Source organism: Augochlora pura, chromosome 2 (assembly GCF_028453695.1).
Source record: "Augochlora pura isolate Apur16 chromosome 2, APUR_v2.2.1, whole genome shotgun sequence".
In the NCBI taxonomy this organism is placed as follows: domain Eukaryota; kingdom Metazoa; phylum Arthropoda; class Insecta; order Hymenoptera; family Halictidae; genus Augochlora; species Augochlora pura.
The window spans coordinates 3,989,505-3,998,970 of record NC_135773.1 but is presented as its reverse complement, the minus strand read 5'-3'; positions in this window follow the sequence as shown (position 1 = coordinate 3,998,970).

Below are 9,466 nucleotides of genomic sequence, written 5' to 3'. Positions count from 1 at the left end.
CCCCCCCCCCCCCCCCCCCGCGAGAGTTCGGCGGTGTTCGAAAATAAATGTACCCGGCGTAGGGCGGGACAAAGGTATGACCATTCAGCCGAGGGATAATGGAAGGTGATGGGAAAACTGAGTGAAGGGTTTTACCGGGGCGCTTAACAGCAAGTTACACGCGAAGAGATTATAGTGTGTTAATAGTTCCAGTGGCTGAAGCGCCCAGGGTAGCCTTGTAACATCGATATACTGCGTCGCGCGGAGACAGAGTGGCCACTCGACGCCTATGCATGCGCGTCGATCTACAACGGGTTTTTTTTTTTTTAAATATTGCCGGCGTTTTAACAAGACTGCGATATTTGCAAGTACTGTGCGAACTGGATGCGCGATTCGGAATGGCACACGTACCTTTCAGGAAATAAGTATATGATAGAGAATGTCTCTTGTAATCAGAATGAAATATTTGTAATTTTGTATTAACCCTTTTTATAGAATTACGTTGTATTAATACTGTAAGGTAATCGTGTAAAATATAAATAGAAATAGGGTGTCAGTTATTTATTTATTCTTAGAAAATTTCACGACAGTATAGTGATTTTTATTTCAAGTCGACATCGTTTTGATATATTATGATAAAGTATATATGTACGGATATATAATATTGGCATATATTAGTAGGAAAAATTAGGGAAGGTTTCGGAAAAAGTATAGAAAGCTTATATTTTTCCTTAATGCATTTTGTGAAATGGAAAACATTTTTATGTACAATAGAAATTAATAGATATTTTCTTATAATTTTAAGATATAGATAATATGTCTTTGGAGTCTTTTATAATTATATTTAGCAATTTCTGTCAATGTATTTTAAAAAATTCTTCCTCTGGATACCTAAGTTCTTAACAATTTTTACTTTACCAAACGCTTACTAATCCTTACAGACCCTAACGTTTCAGTTAACTCATCCTTGAACCCCTCGGGGGTTAAAACCTAACGTCGCATAATCGTCCAAGGGCTGCGATTCATTTAATCTAAACTATATTGAGCTTTGGGAGAGGGCCATCTTCTCTTTATACGTTCAGACGAGCTCCCCCGAGCGGGTCCCACATACAGAATCCCATGTACACCGTTGACCAACGTGTTTAATACATTCTATGTAGCGGGGTAGCGCCGTAACCCCCCCCCCCCCCCTCCTGGTAGTCGTCGGCGCGTCGGGCGGCCCTCGTCTAGGATGACGCGGGCTCCGTCGGGCAAAAAGGGGTGGTGGCATGCTCTCGCAGAATCCAATTTTCCAAGATTCTCAGCGCCTTAACCGAGGCGCCCGCTATTATCTCTAAAGCGCACTTGTTCCGTAATGGTCTCGGCTGGGTTAGGACACGGCCGCTTAGTAAACACGCCCATTTCAGAGTCGTAAATTGTCGGCGTAAACTGGGAAGAGGACATCTAGATCAGCCCGAAATATTGCGGATATTCTTCTTCCTTGAGCAACGGGTTTTTACGTAACATCGGGAACCGTAACTGCGCAGCGATTTTTTCCTTATCTCGTTCCACACGACTTTGTCGCGCCGTCCCCCTCCCCGTGGAAGATGAAGGCCCCGGGAGGGCGATGATTAGTCTGCCGAGGCGTTTTTTTTTCACGCGGAGATCGCCATCTTCTCTTTTGTAAGACAGCGACACGATAACTTCCAATAATCCTGAGCGAAGGTCATTATATAGGTCGAAATGTTAGAGAATACTTTGAACAGTTGCTTAAATTAATTAATAGTAGAAAAATTGGTCTCGGAATGGTGGGCTTTTTATTTTGTAATCAGTGAAATTGTAAAATTACTATCTTGTACGAAATAATCGCTGAAAATAACTTCAGTCTATTTAATTCATACCATTTATTATTTTAAATATATCCCAGACTTGCACAATATAATTTTAAGGAAAATAACATCGCCCATGCTCAGAAAGGAACATAATGATTCGTAAAAATCTCCAACCTGCCCGATGCAACTACACTGAATCCGATCCATAAATTCCATGCCGGTACAAGAAAATAAGAATCAATCAGATGCTAAAGAAATGAAATGGAACGCCATGAAAAATCGAGCACGCTTCGATTCGTTACACTCCTTAGTATCTCGGGCAGCAGGCAGAAGTTTGGTGGTACTACGAACGCAACTCTGGGTTCCCTGCTGTTTGCTTAACGAACCGAGCAATAACATTGCCGAAGTTCGGGAAAAATATACAAAAGTTGTCACAAATATTGGTGTTTCTTGTTCTTCGGTATCGCACGAAGAGCAGCCCAGTTAAATTGACTGCCGCGCCAACGTGAACGCTACCCTTAATCAAGAAAATAAGATTCTCTTGGAGTTTTGCTTGCGAAAGTTCCGCGAGAAGTTCGATTCGGCGCGCGCGTCCCCGATGCATAGGAAGAGCCCGGTTTCAGGAAACTTAAAAATATTGCCACGAATACGGAATGGCTTGTCAATTTATCTAAAACTGGGGGTAACATTCATTTATTTCTTGTGAGACTGTGGATTTCATGCAGTTAGGGCAGAAAAGTTAGGCGTAGTTTGACCTCTTCAGAGATGAATTTTTATTGTAGGGAAGAATCTATTTAATTGTTTCTTTTTTATTTATTATCTATTTTATTTTATTCGATAAGGTTTTTTTCTATATTGCTGAGGGACTCTCTAGTAAATAGTTTTTTAATCAATTCTCATTTCTTTTACACTTTGAATAATCATAATTTTAGGAGAAATAAATGTACACATATGGCCCTGAAGAGGTTAAGACAGTATGCTGATTAACACGTCAAGTGCCACGTTAATTATACAGGGTATTCTATATTTAATATATACACTAAATCGGCGTGTTCTATAGGAAGATACGAGACTATAAATGACAAAAAGTTCCTAAACGTTTCGTTACGAATTTGTGATAAAAGTACAAAATATGATTGAAGCGCTGTTAAATATACCTATAGCCCTCACGTGAGAAGAACGCACCTTTGTCTCTACATTCCCCCTCTTACTAGCTGACTCAATGTCGCAACTATAGTTCGCTAGCGACCGTCGTCGACCTACGTCACAATCTTCGACCAATAGCGAGCGATAGCTGCGGTAGTGGGGAGCTAGTAGGAGGGGGAATGCAAACGCAAAGGTGCTTACTTGTCGCGTAAGGACTATATTTCTCCATATCAAATTGACGCTTGCTATTGTTCACGAGTTGTTAAATTTATTATTGAATTTAACTGGTTACAATTAAAAAAAGCTCTTCGCAGGCGATGTTGATTTTAAGAATATATAATGCTTCAGTTTCCTATAACAATTACGCTATAATATATTCACAGAAAAATGTTGCCATTTAAGTATCCATTAAATTGTTAGCGTTCTTTAAATTATTTCATAAAATTGTACTAAAATATGACAAAAATCAACGTAGACAATACAAATACAGAAAATTACAAACTTTTCATAAGAAATACTAACTCGTTAATGGGATTTTTGTCCACTTTTCCCAATTCCGTCCACGATTCCCAGCAAATCGATCGCTATGGTCATGTAACCTAACGCCCAACGCGCTGACTCGAGGTAAAACTTTCGCGAGCGGATTTCGCGAATATCTCGAACCGCCGTCGGTCTAAGACGACCATGACCGCGTCGGTGGGAAGAGGGCACGGCACGGTGGGATCCGATGAATGTTTTAACGAGTGCCCGGGCCAACTTTTCAGCCTGCGAATGTCGGGCGCGTCCATCGAAAATTTCGTTTCGGCAACCGGGACGGAAAATAGCGATTCGTTTCCGCGATTCGCGGGGCGGCGCGCGCGAGATAGTCGAACTCGCGCTCGCCGGGAATTAAATATGCCGCGGCAAATGATCAGATTATGCATGGGACACTTGCCTCCGCCCGTTGAATGTTAATTGGAACGGCGGGCACCGTTGTGTACACGCGGAAATTGATGGCGCTCCGTCAATATTTTCGAGCCGGACGACGCCGGATCGTAATGAAAAATGCGCCAGCGACACGCGAACTTTTTCGTCGCTATATCATTGCGCGGAGTGAATCCGTGACGGGGCGTTGTATAACTGAAAAATATTGGGCTATTTGTTCGCAAGTGTACAGGCGGAGCAACAATGATGGTTTTGATCGTGACCGTTGAATTTGTTTTAACGCTTGTTCGCGGCGAAAGCAAGTATGCGATTCCGAGAGAAATTCGATGAAACTATTAAGCTTTGTTCGAAGGAAAGCGTGGCGAAATATCCAATCGAGTTGTTTCTGCGTATCGTAAAAAACTGTAACGTTTATGACAGTAACGATACAAAATAAATAAACTATAAAATAAGAAAGAATACCAGCAAAGAAAAAAGCAAATTTTGATTGCCGCTTCCGAACGAGTTTCGGAAACCAATCGATTTGATTGATCGAGGCCTCGTTCGATTACTTTTTTGTTATTTACAGTTTGATATTCGGGTTTCAGGTGTAGCACGATTTTCTATATTTTATTCAGTTTTTAGTTTGATCGGTCTGAAAATACCTTAAAATACTTTCGATTTCTAAAATATCTGCGGAACGAAACCGAAGGTGAGATTTAATAAAAGAAATCGTATTAGTTACTGATAAGAGGTAGAACGGAATAATCAAGACGTACAACAATTAGCAGTGAGAAAGGAGAACAACATTTTAACCCTCCGTAGAACCTCAAAAGCAACGAATATATTAACATGTTATTAGATCGTTGACTTCTATGCAAATTCTTGTTTGCATTAGTCATTTTATAAATATCTGGAAAAAGGGAAAAAAATTCTTGCGATTGATCCTCATCAGTATGCACATTTTCCTGCATTTTATAAACGTGCATGTGCCATAAATGCATAAAGATCCGCTGTTTAGATATTATAGTAGAAATACGCGCTTAAATCCAGAGGAATTATTCGTATGAGTAGAAAACTGTTGCAGATGCGATTTAATATATATTTTCTTAGCAACGTTTTAATGGGAATAACGTGGGCCAGATAAGCTGTTGCAGATTTGTTTAATTTTATTTTAGTTTTAATTTTATTTCATTTTTAATTTTATTTTAGTTTTAATTTTATTTTAGTTTTAATTTTATTTTAGTTTTAATTTTATTTTACTTTTAATTTTATTTTACTTTTAATTTTAGTTTACGTTTAATTGGAGTTTACGTTTCATTTTAGTTCACGTTTCATTTTATTTCACTTTCAATTGTATTTACTTTTATTTGATTAATTCGCAATAATTTCTACTTCCACAATAGCGTCTTCTTCTAATTCAATCGTCTCCTCCAAGAAAAACTCGAGGTCGCTCTATTTTTCACGGTACCAAACGAGAGAGTGCCCTTAAAGGGGCAATCGTTTACGAGACGTCGTCAATTCGGAAACTTTTGGCAAACGGTTTCGCGTCGTCAGGAGGAGGCAGATAGGAAAATAACGAGCCGGTATCTGACGGCACGGAAAAATCTCGCGGGGCCCCCGAAGTTAATTTCCAGAGAAGCTTCCATAGTTCGGTCAGGTCGTAAACGACGATTGTAATTGCGCTCGGACGTGCTCGTAAAACATTGTCCCGCGTCCCGGCACGCTTGGAGTGGGCCGACCGCTTCCCGACCGTGTTTTCTCGAGACGCGATCGGAAACGTTCGCCCGCCGAAGGAACGAACTCGCGAAAACACTTATCCTTTAACGAAGTTACACGGTAATGGAGGAGCGCTGTGATCTGAAAATTATTGAACGCTTCCTGACCTACTACTGCTATCTTCGCGAACAAACCCGCCACGCGAAAAGACTCCGCGCGCCGGCCTCGCGGAGAAATGAATAAATGCAAGACGTGGCGTGCCCGGTTGTTGCTCGAATGATCGTTAAAGAAAACCACAGTAATCAGCACACACACTGCTCGACTTTCAACTTTTTCACCTAATCGCGACGTCGGGTAAACGTTTCTGATGGATTCGCTGCGAGTTTTGTTGAAATTCTATACCGTATATTATATTTTATTTATTTATTTCAGAGAGTATGTACTTCTGGATTATTTTAGTGTACACAATTCTTAGTCTGGATGGTATAATTTGTTTCTTTGAAGCTAGCCATTATTTTCAAGATATTGTGACTCGCAGTTGCGATCATTTACCTTACTGTTAATCTTATTATTATTTGCATAATAATAATTAACCGTATTATTAATATCTCTCTGCTCAATTTAGCTTATTGAATCTAATAACCATTTTACCTGACAGATTTATAAATTTACGTTCTACAAATTAAATGATAAAACAACTCAAGCCATTTGAAATCCTAGCACGTCGAGTTACTTGCAATCTCATCTGTAAAAGTTGATATACTTTCAGCATCTATTTCTGTCATTTTCACCAGGTTAGTGGTAATTTTAGTTACGAGAGAACGGAACCACAAATAGAACACGTCTGATTCAATTTAACCTCAGACAGAAAATTCGTATAAACTGGTTAAAATCTATTCAACTACGCCGTTTTAGTTGAAGCACTGCATAATTAAATCCGATTCATTGCAGAAATTGAATTGTCTCCGAAAAAAGCATTACGTAAGAATTACATTCATTTTACATTCATTTCAAAATGCAACCTTTAATAATATCCCATGCTCTTCTATACCTAATTTTTTATTCAACTTCTCAAGAAGAAAATTAAATAATTGACATCAGTTTCTTCGCACGTTCTCGCGACAGTATTTATCTATACAAAATTGTGCAATCTAGATGCGATTGAAATGCACACCTTATTTATCGCTTCTGTTGCACGAGCCGTGTATTTCATATTACAGTACTGTATGCAAACACCGGGCATGTTTATTTATTTCCGTAGAATGAAACTCCGTGTGCGGGAAGGACAACCGTATACGATTGTCTTATTGATTTTGTATATAATGTATGCAATGATCAATGAACAAATTGAATTGCACTCGTTCCATTTCTTTCTCTTCGAATTATTAAGTCAACAACAGTATCAACCATTTGTTGTTCGGTCGTGTAAAATTCGTTCCCCAATTATACCGTATAATGTCGAACGATATTTCGACTGTATTCCCAAAGCTATAAAACACGATCGAGTAATTAACTCTCTAACGTCGGGAAGCATTAAAAGTGATCGATGCTCGTTCAATCGCAACGCGCGCGCGCGCGCGCGCCGAAACCGTTCCGCGAAAAATTCGCATGAAAAATCGACGGACGAAATTTCGATACGCGGAGCCGAAAGAAAGAAAGAAAGAAAATGATTATTAAACATCCCCTTAAATAATTCCGTACGGTGCGACGCAATGTGCTTAGCTAATTCCCGGCGTTAATGACGTTGCGCTGTACTAATCACGGCCTGTATTTTCTAATTCCATAATCGATACGCAATAAAGCGTTGCTGTTTGCGTATTGACGCAACAGTGATTATACACGCGCCGGCCAGCGCGCGGGCTTTAAAGCTTCGGGGGGTAAAGCTCGGATTATTTCGTCCGGCTGAATATTCCCGTAAAAGTTGCGTCGATTAACGGATCACGTGGGCGAAGATGGAGGCTTAAAGTACAGTCGGACTATTCTTCATGCGGGAACGTCGACTGGATAAATAGAATTTTTTCTCGACCTTCGAAACACGCTGTTCAATTATTCTAACCTGGGCTGAATATTTTTAGGATACTGGGTTGACGTAACCTCAACAATTGTGAAAGAAGTTACGATTTAATTAAGATACGACCTGTGAGCCGCAATTTCCAAATGTCCTCGCAACAACACGAACTATACACATCGATATCGATTCTTTAACCCTTTGCGGTCCGCGCAGATTTCGCGAGTCGCTTATCCGCTTGGTACTGTTTATGTTGAATTTTGTCGAATCCTTAATTTTCGTGATTTCCGTATGAAAGGTATTCCTTTTCTATTCGTCATTATTGTTCCAGTTAAATGACATTGCATATAACCCTTTGCACTATAATAACGTGTCAGACTCGTGACAAAGGTTCCATGCAAGATCTACTAAATATAAATATTATTAACTTCATTTAAATCAAATTAAATTCTTCTGTTATCAAAGTTTAAGAATGAAAGTAAATAAAAATGACAGGAGAAACAATTTTTTGGTCCTATTAGGGAAAATATTAAAAACAAATGAGTACTAATCAATGCAGCATGAAAGGAGTCGTAGTGTAAGGGGTTAATTAATTTTTAGCCAAGCATGATGGTGGTTCGTATCTGCGTCGAGTCACACTAGACATAGGACCGAAAGGGTTAAACCAGCCCGGGGACTTCCAGGACGAAAACAGGACAGCGTCGTCGACTTCTCGGATCAACGTTGTTGCCTCCGCAGAAGAAGCATTCTTTCGCAGCCCGGTTTCCTCGATTCGGATTTGCGTCTTTCGGTCGCTTCGACGCGATTTAAGATTTGCTCCGCTCGCGCGCGCGCGCGCCGCGCTTTTATTATGCGGCCATGTACAGCGGAATTATGTTGCGTAAAAGCGCGCGGAGCGACGTTAATGCAACGATAAAAATTTCCCTGGACAGCTTCCGGTGATAAATTCTCGGAGAATCGCGGTGTACGCGCGCGCCGTGTACGCGGGAAACCGGTGAAAAATGTTTGCCGAGTGTTGTCGTCGACGATTAAACTATACACATCGCGGCGATCTAGCCCGCTATGAAATCCGAAGGATTTCGTTTCCCCCCCCCCCCCCCCCGTGGAAAGTTTCAGCAGTAAAAACTCTTGGATAGGATTTAATTGCGTTACCCCCGCCGCTGGAAAGCTGTTGCGTGGATAAGGGTTGCCTGTGATCGCGCGAACGGAGATGCGTGGATTGAGCGTTCTACGCGTTTACGTTGAAAGCGAGTAGATTAAAAGAACTCAGAAGAATTTCATACCGTTTTCATTTTATAGAAATCAATGTAAGAAGACTGCGTTTGGAGCATAAACGTCAAAATAGAGAAACAGGTTATAGTAATTATCAAGTCGAATATCTAAGAATTGCTTAAGAGCAAGCAAAAGTATATTACATCGAAGCTAGAACAAGATTAAAAAATTGTTTAAAACACCCCACTCCAAAAAACATGCATCGTACATGGAGTACTATTATGTACTGTGTGCTATCAACTTTTATTGTTATCAGCATGCAGCGTAACGTAGGAATGAAATTAGTACTCCCCATTTAATCGGTGCAACATAATTTTACCATTTGTTGTACAACATTAACATATGATCTGACAAGTGCATTAACGACCATCTGATAAACGGAATAGGGTCGACCTGTAACCAGAAGTGTAGCACGTGCGACTAATAATTAGGCGAGTAGAATTGGATAAGAGATAGTAGGCACGGTCTACGAACATGCAAGTAGAATAGGCACGATCAATGGTCAGACAGGGAGAACGTCGTTAAGAAGGAGAATTGTATTAACAGTAGGTTAGGACCATCGACAGTATGTTTGGACCATTAACAGTAAGTTGGGACCATCAACAGTACGTTATTACCATCAATGTTC